At 41.3% G+C, this 15,259-nt stretch overlaps 1 long non-coding RNA gene across 2 annotated transcripts; it reads left to right on the top strand.

The window, feature by feature from the left end:
* The first annotated feature begins 2,697 nt into the window (after window positions 1-2,697).
* Window positions 2,698-14,052, top strand: LOC139676260 (uncharacterized). 2 transcript variants are annotated; one of them, XR_011698628.1, is made up of 4 exons: window positions 2,698-2,772; window positions 8,110-8,217; window positions 13,401-13,472; window positions 13,971-14,052. It is a non-coding gene; the product is annotated as an uncharacterized lncRNA (long non-coding RNA). The 2 variants fall into 2 exon arrangements; XR_011698627.1 differs by lacking the exon at window positions 2,698-2,772 and having other exon boundaries at window positions 8,027-8,217.
* The last annotated feature ends 1,207 nt before the right edge of the window (window positions 14,053-15,259 follow it).

Raw genomic sequence — 15,259 nt, 5'->3', positions numbered from 1 at the left:
AGCCTTTTCTGTTCCTGTTTGCAAAGAAAGCATTAAACTACTGTGATTTTTGATTCTTTTTCTTCCCACCAGGGAGAAATGCGAAACTCAATTTTACCCCCGATTGGTAAGGTGCTAATTTGTCTGACAAGTTGCTGGAATCTCAGCATGTTTGAGGTATCCTTGATGTATCAACACCTTCATGCTGAATGAAGGATGCCTTTAATGTGTAAATGTTTAGTACATATCCTATATCTCATTAGCCAAGAACAATACCAACCTCACACAGGCAAGAAGGGTCAGAAGCAAGCTTCAATCAAAGAGAAAAATCTTTCATGTTCTAATTAAATGAGCAAACATTTGGAATACATCCCTTTTGCAAATAGTTTATCAAAAATCACTTGAAATTCGCAGCTTCACTTGAGTCCTAAAGGCCTGATAAGTCTAATATCAAATGATACATCCTGTATCAGAGTGCAATGTAACACTGACGTTTCAAAGTTCTTATTGTAGGCAATATCACAAACCATTAAGAATAGTAGAAGAAAAGCAGTTGTTAATAAAACCATGAAAGTGTACTTGTCAAATTATTTCTCTTGCCAGTCTAAACCTCAGTAACTTTGTAACTTTAGAAATTTAGCTTCATTGACTCTTGTGACAATTAAAACTTTTCTAGGGAAAATGAAACTATTTTCTATGGACATACATTCTCCCTTTGAAAGGTAGACTCTCCAGTTTAATTTCATTCTGTAAGTATAGCAACATCAAAAGGAAGCCAAGATAGTGAAAACCAGATAATTTAAAGAAAATTGTGACTGCATGGACCTGTGGCTCGTGTGGATAGCTGGGAGATGCCAGTGAGGTGGAGCAAGTTTTTTGCTAGACATCTTCCAATGGGACTTGCCTGCTTGTGAGGTGAGAAAAATGCTGGCTCTGAGTGAGGACCTGAAGGATGTGTTCCCATACTCTCAGCTGGCTAGAACTGCCCTTTTCCTAGTTTTGCCTGGGATTATGCTGCTTCCCTTTGTAAAAGTTTTCCAGGCTGACACAAGTGTCAGGTTCAAGTATAACAGGACTCAAAACTAGAATTTTTGCTCATTTGTGTTTCTGGATGTTCATCTCCTCGAGGCTGTAGTACTTCAGATGTTAAATGACATGGTTGTGATAAATACAATATAGTAAGAGGAACAAAGGGCAAACAAGCCCTGCAATTTAAACATAGCAAGAAAAATCTTTACCACCTCACTTGATTATAAAGACCAGGAAGGACAGTTGAGTACCACAGGCTGCTGACAGGGTTAGAGCCTCAGAAAACCCCAGATCCCTACTGTGGGGAGGGACAGGCAGAGCCTGGTCTCCTGGAATTCATGGTCTCAAGAGGGGACAAGTTTGCCACATTTCTGAGTTACAGCACAATGCTATTTAGAACACACGTGTGGATGTGTTTATACAGCATAAGGTTCTTACCACAAAGCTATAGATGTCTGACTAAAATATTCTGCTTCTCAAATAGTCTAAAATAGACCTAAATAGTCCATATACACCCATTTACAAATACAATTATACTGAGCAATAATGAGGGTAAGCGCATTGCAGTAGATGAGCATGTTTGGAAAACAAGTGCTTTTATTTGTCTTGCATGGATTGCATTAAATATATTTATGAAAGGAGACTTAGAAAACCAAAATGCAGAGAATGATCTTCTCAAAATTATCTTAAAAATTCCCAGCTTGAAGAACAATAATAAAAATAATTCCCTTTTGACTATCTTGATTACCAGTATCTCAAGGGAAGAAACATATTTTCAATACTGAGTGTTGGAAAAATGGGTCTTGTTTGTAGTGCTGGTAAGATGCATAAAAAGTATCTGCATCTATTTGCTTGTTATGCAGCTTTGGAAACTTAATATTTAAATAAAACACTATGACGAGTGTTTGCAAAATCCTTCGTCCAGTCAGATGTTACATTTTCATTTCTGTTTTAAATGTTTAGAATGGCTCCTTCTGTTCCGCACCAGAGCCAGAGTGAAGTGGGGGGTACCTATGGGCATTTAGGTCAGGGAGATTCAGTCTGTCAGAGCTGGCCTCACTCTGTCTCCATGGCACTTGGGCCACTTCTCTGGATATTCCCATTGCCCTTCCTACCCCCACTTCCCTTGAGCAGTCAAATATCTGGAAAGCCGCTCAGCAACCCCAAACTCTCACCTGGGCACTGCTGTCTGCTGTCACTGTTTGCCCTTTCTGGAGCAGCCTGAGGAGGGCTGGTGGGCTCGTTACCAGCCCTGATAGCCACTCTACCATTGGCTCTTGTTCAGGTGGGACCTCTTGCTCCCTCTAGACCAAAGCATAAAGTGGACATGGGCCCACAGGGAAAAACATGGAGCTTCTACTCCATTTGAAGCCCTTGGAGGGAGACACCTGTCTGGCCCAGCCTTTGCTGTGGTCTGTGCCAGCACTTCCTTCTCTGCAGGCCATATGAGCTTGCTGGTGTGCTGCAAACTTCTGTCTGTCTGGGTTCTGATGCTGCATACAAGAGATTGGAGAGCCTCTTTTTTATTACTATTTATACACATTACATGAAATCAGTCTCATGTTCGTCAGTTCAGTTGCAGTTGTACCCTGGTCCTGTGTATGGGTTCATTCTTTCTTTCTGCTTTTCTTTTCCAGAGGGTTGATCCCTTTGAACTGCTGAAACCTGACGACTTGCAATCAATAGTCTGTAAAACAATAAGGTCAGCAGTGTGAACATTCAGATTTTGTCTCTAAATACAGACTGCTGTGCTGAGCCACTGAGGTGAGTCTGACCTAAGCTGATTGCCTGATAGAAGAATGGAGTGGGAGGAAAGGGATTACAAATACCTGGAGACATGTTGAGCTTTTAATACAGTGTCTTTTTGCGTAGATAGCTGAGGGGAATATGGCTGTGTAAACTTACAATAGATGTGACTGACTACTTAAGTTTTCTTGTTAAATGTTAAATAACTCACGGACCCTGTAACAGGAATTTAAGCCCCACATGTGACATGTCAACCTTGCCAAAAATTGGGAACATTTACAAGTCCAGCCATAAGACCAGTTTTTCCAATGAAGGGAAACAGGAGTATAGGGTGTTTTTTGGTTTTTTTCTTTTTTTTTGTGAGATGACGGTTGTCTAGTTCTTTAAATACCAAAAGGATTATATTCATTTTTATTTGTGCAAATAGAAATTTGTAAGACTTGCGTGAGTGGCAGAAGTGTTATAGGGTAACATGCTCTGATACAAAATACGAGCTTGGATTCAGTTCCTAAGAGGCACTAAATCCAGGTTTCTCAGGTGGATCTCAGAACATCGTGTGAGCTGCAAACATATATATCACAGAGGAGCCACAATAACTGTTTGGCTTTGTAAGGGGTATCATAGACAGCTCATGAAAAAGCCATATTTCAAAATGAAAATATAAAGATATAGAAAAAGATAAATGAGTGCTTTTGTGAAGCATTTTGCCCTGAATACCCAAATGTCAATGCCGAAACAAAGCAACACAATTTATTGTTCCTGTCTCTCATTAAGAGTATTTGCCTGCATAATGTTGGGATCAGCTGTAGCTAAGTAAAAAAATCACACTTATCCCAGACCTGTATTCTACTCTTGTGCCGCTGGGAAGGCCTGGCAAAGTCTCTCCTTGATTCTGAGCATATTCAACTGAAGCATCAATGGTGCAAGTTCAGGTAGCAAGTATTTGCGGTGCTGAAAATGTTGCCAGTAAGAGCTGGATGGGCTGTCGAGCTGCTCCAGTAGTTTTCCCTGTCAGGTTCCTGGTAGCCTCATGGAGTGCACTGGAATGTTTATATGGCACTGGACCAATCATAGTATTGGGACTCTGAGCAACACTGCAGCAGCCATGGGGCTGCTCCTGGATATGCCTCCTCAGCTCCTTGCTTTTCCCAGATAGAAGACAATGGAATACAAAACTGATTTTCCATTTCTAGACTCCTTTTCGTTTCTTGTCATACAGGCACAGGCGTATATTTATTTAACATAACCATTCACAAAGCATCAGTCTTGGTGTTATTTTTTCCTACATCAAAATAACCCACTTATTCATGGTTAACTGACGCTTCAGCTGATTTAGAGCACTGCAATTCATTGACTCAGCAACATAGTAAAGAATATACCCCCTGAGCAGTTATTTTTTTCCACCTACAAAATTCCCAGGATGCAGAGGGTCATTTTCAAGGCTTGTATCTATCAAAGGCATTTGAAGGTCAAGCCTAAGTTGTCTGTGGAACTGCTTCAGACTCTGAAATCAAATTCTTCCCAACCTGTTCTCTCCAGTAAGGAAACAATATGCTGGATATGGATAGAACAGATTTCTGAGTGGTCCCTTTCTCTAGGGTTTGTCCTTGGGAGCAAGCAGGGTGACTTTTGTACTCCTCAGTAGTGGGTCTTGGACACAACCTTTTTACCAGAGAAACCAGTAAAAGACCCCTCAGACTTCCCCTTGAGGTAAAATAAGGCTTCCTGGTAACTCAGAAGGAGCAACTAGTGTTGAGCATATCCTGCTGATCTTAATTCGGTTCAAACTCAAACTTCATGTGTGTAAACAATACTCAAAGTACAGGATTTAATTTCTAAGTTTTTCTAAGGGGAAACACGAACAGAACTTAGGAGGTAAACCAGAACTTGACAACTTGGCACTGATGCTAGACTTATACTAGGTGTTAGCTTTTCCTTAGGCATGTAGATAAAATATGGGACAGCTAAAAGTTCCCTCCACCCAGCATCCTCATGACACTTGTGGAAAACCTTCTTTGCCAATTTCCATTGAAGTCCAAAAGGGAGCCAGGCAACAGTGAGCCTGTGAGCAGTGTACAGACCCCCCCCCACCCCATTCTGTTCTGGTCCCCATCGGCACAAAGGAACTGCTCTGGTTTCTCAGGGACAGCATTTGGTTGTTAAATTCATTTCTCACAGGGTCCTTTCCCTCTTTTCCAGTCTACTTCAAAATGACAGGCAGAACCAAAATCCCATTCGATTAAAAGAAAGTAAAAGAGGGAGATTAACTCCAAGCAAACAAACAAAAACAGTTTGAAATTTTGACTTAAAAAGCACGGCAGTATTTTACCAGCAAGGAGTGAATTCATTACTGCTGCCTTATTCATGCTGCCACCATCAAGAGTTTTGCACTGTTACTGTCCAAAAACATTTTAAAGAGCCAACTGTTTTACTGCTTTGAAATAGCTCTACACAGGAGTGAATCTTTGCATTCACTTTTCAAAACAACCAGTTCTTCCATGTGGAAGACTTTCTGCAAGTCCATCACTCTTCAAAGACAAAACATAGCAAGCTTCTTTACTGTGGACCACTTTCGTCTTCATCGTCATGTTCTTCCACTTTTCCTTTTCTTACTTGTTCTCCAGCAGCAGCTCATGTGGTCATGTGCTGGGGTACAATGCATGTGCATACCCTTGTGCACACACATGAATAGGCTAAAAATATTAAGACCAGTACCTTCTAACTCCCCCATATATTCTCAACTATTTTTGATTCTCCATATCATCTCCTCTTCTTTTTCCTGTTTCCTTTTCTTTATATATTCCCACCTTTCTTGCTAATAGTTTATAATGCTGTTAATTGTCCTGATATTTTGAATCCAGGGTTAACTGCAGTTCCAAGCTGCTTTCATTTCCAGTGTATTTTGACACAGCACTGGCACTGCTTTTTGTGGTGCCAGAGCCAAAGGCCTGTGTTCTCCATGGTGCTACCCTTAAGTCATTCTGACCCAATTAGATAAAAATTAGGTTGTTATTATAGTATGGCAATTGAGACCTAATCTAAAAGACCATAAGAACATATTAGATGTTGGAGATGGAGTAAAAAGCATGTTTGTGTTCTGAAAAGTGGGAGTCCCACCAGAGCAGGCTGCTGTGGAAACACAAATTTGTGTGGGCTCAACCACCTCAGCATCCCTGACAGGTATTTAAGTCAGTTTTTGTGACTTTGGCAAACACGTATTACCCAGCTATGTAGGTTAGTAATGTGAACAGACAGGAAGCAAGAACCATTAATGCCACGTCGACAGCATAGCTCCCATCACTTCCCTGGCAAAACCTTGTGGAGCTGACCATCTGACCAACACACCCAGCTCACGGAAAGGGTCCCGTCCTAAATGGTTTTCTAACCCTCAAATATGCTGGTTTACAGTTGTAGTCTCTATGCTGAAGCAGGCTGCAAAAACATTGAAGAAATAGTTTCCCAGGATAGAAATACAGAATAGAGGCAAAATAAACGTGAAAAACCTAAATGTGGCCAGAGATGTCACCACAGGCTGAGGCAGCGGGTGGCACAGACTCCCCCTTCTGAGTGTGGTGGTATGAGAGACTTTGGTAAGCAGCCCCCCCCACACGTGGGTGGCAAAGGTTCAAGTCAAAGGTCTGGGGATTTTCCAGGGTGGTTGTGTGTTAGCAGGCAGTGCCTTCAAGTGAAGATAAGCGGATAGTAAATTCTGAGGGAATGGCGTTCCTTTGCCTGCAGAGCAAAGGATGCAAGGAACAGTATGACTGTTTACAGCCTCTGGAATCCGAGCAGTAGGATTTCGCGGCAGCGGGAGCAGGGGGGGTTAATTTTTTCTACCAAATCAGCTGGGGTTTGTCGCGGTGAGGCTCGGGGGGAGCGGCGGCGATGGCACCGCCTCGGCCGCCACCTCGCGGCCAGCGGGGGAACGGCAGCGGCAGCATCACAGAACCACAACTGCCCCCGTTATTAAAACACCCCCAAACTGGCACACATCTTCACTCTAACTCTGTGTCCTGTAGTCCCACTGCTTATTTTGTTAAGAGAACAGGATGGCTTGACACCATGTAGCAAGACAAAATTAAAGCATCACTTTTAATCTCTTTTATCACTCATTTGTCTTGTACCAACATGAGAAAGGTACTGAAAATGCAAGGCAGCGAGTGTGCATTTCTAAAAACAGGCTTTATGGCTTCACAATGATCGTCTCCTAAAACACATGGAAAAACAAGTCAAACAACAAACTATACCAAATCTCAGTTGTTAATCTGCTGCTGTCAGTCAATGTAATTCCCACCAGCTAACAATAAAAATGTTTTGACATCCAATCTTGTACACTCTTCAATAATAGTTACCTAACAGGAATTTTCTACCATGGAAGTATTTCTTACTCCAGTCTCTTAGAATCATAAAAATTTTCTTGCAATACAAGTCCTGTTGTAAAGGGCACCCTGACAGTGACAGCAGTCATCAGAGCAGCTCTGTAAATTGTGTTGCACTGAGCAGTCATGTACAATACAACTGTTATATTTCATAATAAAACTCAGCTTATCACCAGGGACAGGCGGCTTTAGTTTTTTACAAAAATACTGTCAGACTAGACAGTGCTCGTAATGGGAAATTTAGGGTTTCCCAGTTGTCTTTGGCTAGTTAAACTTCATTCAGGCTCTCCCCTGAGCAGACAAGGTGAAGGCTTTCTCTGGGTAATTGCAGAGCTAATGGGTGCCCATTACTGAGACCACAGCAGCCTTCAGAGCCACTCTGCGTTTGCAAAGCAGCCTGGCTGTGTGAAAAGGAACTCTGCTGATCCAGGCTCTCAATTCTGCTTGGAAAAGTCATGCAGGGATATGGTTTTGTCTCCGAGTGGAAGAGATCTGTAAATGATTTGAAGGTTCAGAGTTCAGGGGTGGTTTGGAGAAACACCCACCAGGCTGCAGTGCTCGCAGGGGAGCTGTCTGGTTAGGCAAGGCGTCTCTGGGTATTTCTGGCATTTCACCCTTGATTGGAGTCAGGAAAACTCAAAACCGGAAAAAATATGAAAAAATCCCACATCCAGACACTTCTGAACTTGGAAACCAGGTTCCTAAGGTTTAGTCAAAGGCAGAAGTCAGTTCTTATTTTACCGACCAATCCCTCTTTGGACTGGAAAAGTCAGCTCAGTTTCCTTTAAAGTAACAGATAAACAGCACAAATAGCTGCCCAAGAATCAGCAATATGACTAATTCCTATTTATTAGATATGTACAATATAAATAACTACTTGTTTCACTAGTCATTAAATACAGTGAGATGCCTCTGTCACATCATCCAGATCTGCTTCCACACTGTCTTCAAGAAAATCCATGTCATCATTCTTCAGACTCGTGCCAATAAGAGGAAACAGGAAAGGCTGTGTGCTACAGGCATCCATCCTCCTCTGCCTCTGCAGTTCTGACTCCTGGGAATTTAAGAAGAGGAGCTCCAAGGGGTAAGATACAGCCACTAGTTTTGTTACAGTTAGCTTTTGTCTGAGGTACAATTCCCAGATGACTTTCCTAAGCCATCACATTGCTAAATATTTCTGGGGAGTTTTGTAATTCACCTCACAGTATACGTAAACATCCTTAATGCATGTCTTTAATGCTGTCTGCCTGCTTCCAGGATTTTCACTGGGTCACTGCATCGGTGCTGAAGCTCTCCCTGGGGCTGTGCACATTGCCATGCAGCCAAGGGCAAGGAAAACTGCCATTTCAGTTCAAGCTGATTACAAGTTTTTAACTGAAACATGCTTTTTCTTTTTTAAAAAAGAAAACACTGAGTCACAAAAACTTAAACTTATCTTGTAAATAGATTGATTTTGAGGGGAAAGATTCCCAGATAGGATGGTCTTTCTGTATATAGAAAAAAAGGATCCTTCATGATTAGGCAGTTGTCTGTGGGAGTCCTGTAGCCAGCAAAGCGTATTGAGTTGTGAAATAGCAGTCACTGAGCCTGAGAGGGAAAGAAGGAGGGTAAGGATTTGAACATACTTTGCAGACTAGTTTCCCAGTCTTTGGGTGATGGTCTCAGTATACTCTGTTAGCACCAATCCATTTTGTCGAGCTAATTAAAAGTTCAGTGAGTCAGCAAGAAAACCCCTGTAAGCCAGCAGGTACGGCAGCTGTGTGAGGCAGGATCAGGGACTTGTACACAGGTATCTGCCATGCAATGAAAAAAGAAGGGATGTCACTCTCTGTTCAGCATTACATGGCCAACCCTTTTGCCTCAACTCTTTTTTTGTGATGCAGCCACCCCAATGTAATGGTGATGAATAGAATTAAAAATGGGGATATCTATTTATAGTCTCATTTTCCCCGCCTTCATCTCCTGCTTTTAAATGATTCACTGTGCATTCCATGATTGTCCTGAAAGGACTAATTTTGTTTCACTTCAAAACTAAAGCTGGTGGGAACTGAGGATTCCCTGAAAGTAATTATATTAACAGAAAGTGGTGATGGAAGGTCAGGGGGAAGTGCAGGACCTGAGCGCTCAAAATACCATCTGCTACGTCATGAAAACAGATGTGCTCTGTAACTCCTTTCTGTGTATGGGGAATAGGCTCAAGATCAGGGTCTATTCTAAACAGCTCAACAAATTTTTTGTCCTGTTCTTCCACTTTCTATCTTTTCTTTCAGAAGGGAACCTGGCTTTTTTTTCCCCCCACTTGGTTTTTCTGATCACTGTGAAAAACCCTCCAAAGGTATTCTACAGAGATGCCTTGTTTAAAAATCCCCACCAAAAAACAAACACCAAAAAGCCCAAACTGTCCTCATCCTACGCTGCTGGAGGCACCTACAGAGGCTCCCTTAACATGCCACAGCATGCAGAGCAGCCTTGTGCCAGAGATAATGAACACTGGATAAGATGTATGCACACATAGACTTGATTTGCTAATAAATCAAAGGATAATGCACATTTACAGTGGGTAATCAGAAAGGTAACTGATTTATCTGTTGACAGAGAAGCTCTGCCCAAGAACAGAGCTTCAAAAGAACCCTACAGGTCTGCCAGTCCTGCCTCCAGCAACCCAGCCCAGGGGCCTCTTTTGATGTTACAGATAGTGCTGTGTCCTGACTGACTCACTGCAGCCTCAGAGACACAGTGCACACACCCAGCAGCCACACTTCTGTGTTGACTTGAAGCAGTGGGACCATGTGCTGTTGTGCTGGGCTTTGTTCCCCAGAGGCAGGCTCTCTATTTAAACCATATGTTGAATTATAACAATTTAAGTAGGAGGAAAGCAAAAACATATTTCCCTGACTTCTAGTAAAGCTCTGAATTAATGTAATTTTTATCAAGGTTTTATGTGCCCGATCTAAACACCAAAAAAATTGTGCTGTATATCAGATTTAAAGTGAGCTGTTGTATTATGTGCCCAGAGGTGAGTACATCAAAGGCAGTGTGCACAGTGTGTAGGCCCTGCCTCAGGATTCAAGGTTGATGCTCTGAGATAAGTTTCAGGGTGGTGGAGAAGAATTGGTAAGGCTTTCAATTTTCAGTATGGCAAACTATTTCTAGTGAGTTTTAAAGCTGCATGGGATGAGCCCTTGAGATTTAGGTGGCAGCAACACGAAGTGTTCCTATGTTTTTCAGAGGCATGCAAAGTTAAGTGAGAGTTTTGCACCTTGATCTTCCTGGTGCTATTAGGGCTGTCATTGTCCCCAGAATGGCTGTTTGCAGTTGTACCTGTCTTTTGTTATTAGGTTGGGTTCATGGCTACAGACATGAACTAAGCAGTGCGAGAAGTGTGGTGTGTCAGTGCCAGGGCAGGGTGCAAAGGATGTCTGTGCTTGGCCCACAGGTGTGTTGCTGTACCTGGCCTAGATCACATTACTGGAGCTCTGTGGGACACGGTCTCTCTTGGAAAATGGGAATAAGTAAATGGTATTTCCTTATCACAGAGCAGTATTACAATAGTAGCTCCAGGGGATTGTATATGTGAAAATGTCCTAAACTGCTCAGGAAGCTTCACTGGCTAATTGGGTTTTAAACCTGAGCTTACCTAGTGCCACTAACTAAATTCTACTGTAAAAATTGCAATGCCATTTTCTGGTTCTTATTTTAATTTGCATGTCTGCAGAAAGCAACTTTTTTCTAATATATGCAGCAAGCTTGGCAGCACTTCCATCAGGAAAGGAACTGAACACTCAGGATTTCTGCCAATTTTGGCTGAAATATATGTGGAAGAGATTGTGGGAGTTTTGTTGTCTTCCAAATCAGAAATATAGTTTAGCTAAGTTTGTTCTTGACTCTGATTTAAAATCTTAGCCTCATATACTGCAATTTTGACTTTTCTTAGTAAAAAATACAGTTAAAGCAATACAGAAACAGGAAGAAAAGGCCTAGTTTGCAGAAAAAAGTTCCCTGATCCTAGAGAAGTGAGGGAGTTTGATAGGCTAACTTGTGGTGTTCATTTCTGCTCAGCTACAGTAAAGACAGACTAAGGATAAATTACTCACTGAACAAATGTCTTGTTTTCTCTGTGACTCCACCTCTTTTGGGCATCCTGCCCTGTCCCCACCCCTTGCACTTGTCTGCATGTCTTAATAACAGTATTCATGCAGCTGGTAATTTATGTGTCTGAGAGAGAAGATTTACACAGAGCCTTCCGTTCAGTTATTCAGAAAATTTGAGTACAGTATATATGTGATTTGTTAGGTCCAAACTGCAACTTAAAAATAATAAATGTCTTAAGGGCTGGGCTTGAATGAGAGAAATTTTAAAAAGGAATAATTTCAACTAGAAGTTATTTCTTAGGTCCTCACTTTACACCTAGTTACAAAAGTTTGCCTTCAAAATAAATGCAATGCCTGTTGTAACATAAGCACAGTCATTTTGCTGTGACATGTTCTGCTTTGGAACATGGACAGAGCCAATCCCATTATTGAAACCTACCTGATTCAGTTGGTGTCTCATGTCATAAACACAAATTGTTAATTTCATATTACTCGTAACAGGCACACTGCGAATGTTTGTAGGATATCAGTTACAAATGTGATTATACCAGCCATTCCTCAGGACTGACACCAGTTTCAAATTAGAAGCTGACAGGCCTCACCTGCTCCTGAGTTCACTGACAGGTCACCTTCTTGTCATTTTGCTTGTCCCCCCATCAAAATGACATCTGTGTTCATAAAGGGACAGCGAGGGACTCGAAGTTGTTAGAATTGTTGAAGAATAAGAATAAGGTGTCATCTACTCCAATAATGTAGTGCTCAACTTTGGCCTTTCAGATGGCTTGGTACTTGCAGCCCCTGACAATGTTGCCAGCTACAAGAATAGCTGGATCAGAGGGTCAGCAGTTGTTCCCTCCCCTCCCCATGGATGCTGGGCATTCAGCTCAGCCCTCGCCACAGGGTATAGGCAATCCCAGACACTCGAGCAAAGAGCTTGTAAAATGCCTTTACTGTTCTACATATAGCATATATGTAGTTAAATAAACATTCCTGTCAGAGTTTGTTGCTACACACCCACATTTTTAAACAAAAAATGTGTGAAAGACAAAAGGTAAATGTTCAACAAACAAGTGAGTAAAAAAAATTAAACTTTTTCAACTGGTGAAATCTATTTCTTTGTAATTGAAGTTTTTTTCACATCAACTCAATTTAGTAGAATTGAACTAGGTCAGTCCAATTTTTGTATCCTTGAATTTCTTAAAACCAGGAAAAATAGGCTGCATCTTCACATACAGACTATGGGGTTAGCTCTTATTTCTGTCTTTAAACAAACAACACAAACAACGTCAGACTTTGCAGGTTAGATTTCAAGTTTACTAAACAATTACCTAATGTATATGTGCCACCTATGGAACAGTTGTACAGCTGCCTTCTTAAGGCTTGGGTTTTACAGGAAGTAAAGTCAATATAAGTATATAATCTCATTGAAGTTGCCTGGGTCATTTCTGCTGTGTGTAGAGAGTAAGTCTCTGAGTTGCAGGATGTTACAAGCTCACATATGTGAGACTGGTGGGAAAAGAGCACAAACATATTCATTAGAGGGTAGGCAAGGATAAACAAAATATTGAATTACACTTTGCCAAATGAAGGGCTCAGAGCAGTCAAGGAAAATATTTTTATTTTCCTCTCCCTGAATTAGATGTTTAGTTTTATCTTAGCCACTGTGGCTAGCAGAGCTGTCAGGACATTCAGTTATCAATCACAGTTGCCATAATTCTCAGAAATCTGTCTTTGATTTTATTTCCTGGTCCTAGAAATATTATAGATATTATAGAATTGTTGTTTTATCTATCTTAAATAAACCTAAGGCCAGATTCCTCATGGTGAAAACAAGCATGACTTCAGGAAAGCAATGCTGATTCATGCCATCTCAGTGTCTGATTCTTAATATAAAAGAAACCATGTTACAAGAAAATAAATAGAAGCAAACGTTTGTTAAAGAAATTCGTGTCATTAACATAGACTCTCCCCACTCTGCCAGCATTCAGCAGGGAAAAAAAAAAGGTAAGGTAGATTTACAGAAGCCACCACTTTTCTTTTAATGATTTAGATATTGATCATTTTTAATCTTCTTCTCAGAACAACCAGGAGATCTATTACAGCTTGAGCCAGCCATGAAAAGCGGGTCCGTTCTTTAACCTGCCCCAATTCACTTGGACATATTTTATACCTCCAGGGATTCAGCCACGAAGTCCATTAGAGCATCAGATGCAGTGAGGTCAAATCAATTGTCCATACTGCAGACAAGGTAACCATCATTTACTGTAATTCTCCCCTGTCATGGTAGAGGAGAGGAAAGGTTAAAAGCTGTATTACCATGAGGCTGTCTCATCTATCTTTCAGTATATTGGTAATACCAAACATTGCTTAAAGAATTGAATGTACAATCTTAAATCTGTGTTAAACTGGATTTGACGGTTAGATTGCCAAATCAAGAAATTTGCTAATGATTTTTTTCTTCATGGAGGAAGAGAAAAAGGAGCACTTGTAAAACAAAAAGCAAAAAACTTTAAATATATCATCATATCTGACATAACACATCCAATGCTATACCAAGTGTTCATCTCAGGGTGCCCTGAATGACTGATATTTATCCTTCCCTATACGTAGATATATTTACCTACAAAGTAATTTGCTGTCATCCCTTTAAGCTGGAGATGCTACGGCAGCCCAAAAACAAGAGGGAAGTAAATTCAGGATGTATATTTTGCACTGTAAATCAAGTCCTTATGTGTTTGCACTCTAGGATGGGCAATAATAATTGACTGAAGCAATCACTGCTGTGGGAAAACAAACGTCCTGGCGGTGTCGCATCTGAAGGTCAAGCCTGATGACATAGTAAGCACCTGAACTCTCACTGACTCCCAGGGAGGCGGCGGGTGCGGAGCCCCTCCCCGGCTCGCCTGACGGCCACAGATTTACGCAGCTGGGGCTGGGGCTGGGGCTGGGGCTGAGGCTGAGGCTGAGGCTGAGGCTGAGGAGGCTGAGGAGGCTTTTTCGCTCCCACCTCCTGCTGTATGGTCTGCAGAGTCATTTATTTCTATTACAGTGCTGTGGCATCTCTCTGAATTCTGTGCTCAGTGAGTTAACTGCATGAAAGCAGGGCGAAAATGCGGTTCTGTGCCAGGAACTGTGTGTTCCTCTGCCTTGGAACTATTGCCCTGTGGCCCTGAGTAGTGCCACAGGAGTTGATGTGCATAGAGGGTACCTGTGCTCACCCTGTCCTGCCTGGGAGAGCTGCAGCACCAGGCCTGGCCCTTGTAGGACTCCTCCATTGAAGTGGGAAGCAACAATGAAGCTCAGATTTATTCACTTGACTTGCCTGTTTGCCTTTTCTAGGTCAATCTTTTTCTCTTTTCCTGGATTTCTTTAATCCTGAGCTGTTTTTGTTAAGAAAGTGATTGAGAATTTTCTGTATTTAAGAAATCTTTTCACAGCTGTAGAAATTAGTAAATTTATTTCTGTGTTTCAGAAACTGAGTTGCGGAGCAAACATACAGATGTATATCAAATAGAGCTGAAGTAGTAAGAAACAGCAAATAGTCAAACAATTGTGACTCTAGTATAAGGACATCAAATATGTTTCTCTGGCTGGCATACATTTATGATATTCTTCTTGTGAGAAAACGTGACAAATACAGTAGGAGTGTAAGAGTTGGTATAAGTTACAAATTATTAAATAGTTTTATTATGAAGCCTATTTCTAAGGTCTTAGTAAGGTTTTAAAGCCCAGAACAGTAAATTTTAACTTCAGATAATGTGGGTATTTAGTAACTGTAAAAAGAAACTAGTAAAATTTTATGTGTGCTGAAGGAGAGATAAATGTGCTTTAGATTAGGTGTTACATACCATTCACTTAATTGCTTTTCCTCTTCTGCTCCTTCATTTGATGATTTACCTTAACACAGAGTCTGTGTGGGTCCTCTCCCTCAGCTTATTTGGCACTATCATCTCTGAATTCATCCCTATGATTGTGTGTTCACAGATATTGCGTTAATCCTCACAGCAGTGTAGATTGGTATTGTGTCATTCAATA

Source organism: Pithys albifrons, chromosome 10 (assembly GCF_047495875.1).
Source record: "Pithys albifrons albifrons isolate INPA30051 chromosome 10, PitAlb_v1, whole genome shotgun sequence".
Classification (NCBI taxonomy): domain Eukaryota; kingdom Metazoa; phylum Chordata; class Aves; order Passeriformes; family Thamnophilidae; genus Pithys; species Pithys albifrons.
Note: the sequence above shows the minus strand (reverse complement) of the source record. Positions and strands in the feature narration are given on the sequence as shown.